Below are 867 nucleotides of genomic sequence, written 5' to 3' on the forward strand. Positions count from 1 at the left end.
GTTGTGTATTCAAGACTGGATGTTGAGATTGATTATATGCTGAGCTGTCACTGTGTACAACACTTTTTTTTAAGACCCCTCCCCAATTTCTGATGCGGTCCTGTTCAAAACCGCATCAGATTCTTAGAATCTGATGCAGTTTTGGACCAGATCCGTATATTTCTTAATGCTGCTGCGAGCCCATTTGATGCGGACCAAAATCGCATCAGTAAGCCCGGTTTTGACCGCATCAAATGGGCTTTTTTCTACTAGTGTTCAAATAATTCAACCAGACCAATTTAGTGGCGTAGATAATGAAGACCCTAATGAACATGTAACCACTTTTCTTGAAAAATGTGATATTGCTAAGTTAAATGGAGTGAATGACGATGTTATTCAACTTGGTTTGTTTTTGTTTTCAATCAAAGATAAAGCTAAAACGTGGTTAAAATATAATTCACCTAATTCATTTACAACATGGGCTACATTATCTCAAGCTTTTCTTAGTAAATATTTTCCTCTTGGAAAAATTGCAAACTTTATAACAACATAACTAGTTTAATACAGAATGATGGGGAGTCTTTATATGAGGCTTGGAAAAGGTTTAAACATTTACAACGTCAACATCCTCATCATGGTATCCCAGATTGGTTGCTTGTGCAGACATGGCCCAAAACACTACAGACAATTGCTAACATGGCCCAATATACTCAACAACATAACACTAGAAATGATGTTAAAAGTATAAATGAAATTGACTTAAGTGGTGTTAAATCTCAACTGCAAGAAAATGCTCAACAAATTGCTATGTTGACCACTTTAGTGTCTAAAATTATTGTTGGTAATGAGTCTAAAGCTAGAGTATGTGGTATATGTTCTGAGTTTTCT

At 35.4% G+C, this 867-nt stretch overlaps 1 non-coding gene across 1 annotated transcript; it reads right to left on the reverse strand.

Annotated features, from left to right (window-relative positions):
• Nucleotides 1-513: 513 nt before the first annotated feature.
• Nucleotides 514-620, reverse strand: LOC125497135 (small nucleolar RNA R71). The gene has a single exon (XR_007273779.1). It is a non-coding gene; the product is annotated as a small nucleolar RNA R71 (small nucleolar RNA).
• Between the last annotated feature and the right edge of the window lie 247 nt (nucleotides 621-867).

Source organism: Beta vulgaris, chromosome 4 (assembly GCF_026745355.1).
Source record: "Beta vulgaris subsp. vulgaris cultivar EL10 chromosome 4, EL10.2, whole genome shotgun sequence".
In the NCBI taxonomy this organism is placed as follows: Eukaryota; Viridiplantae; Streptophyta; class Magnoliopsida; order Caryophyllales; family Amaranthaceae; genus Beta; species Beta vulgaris.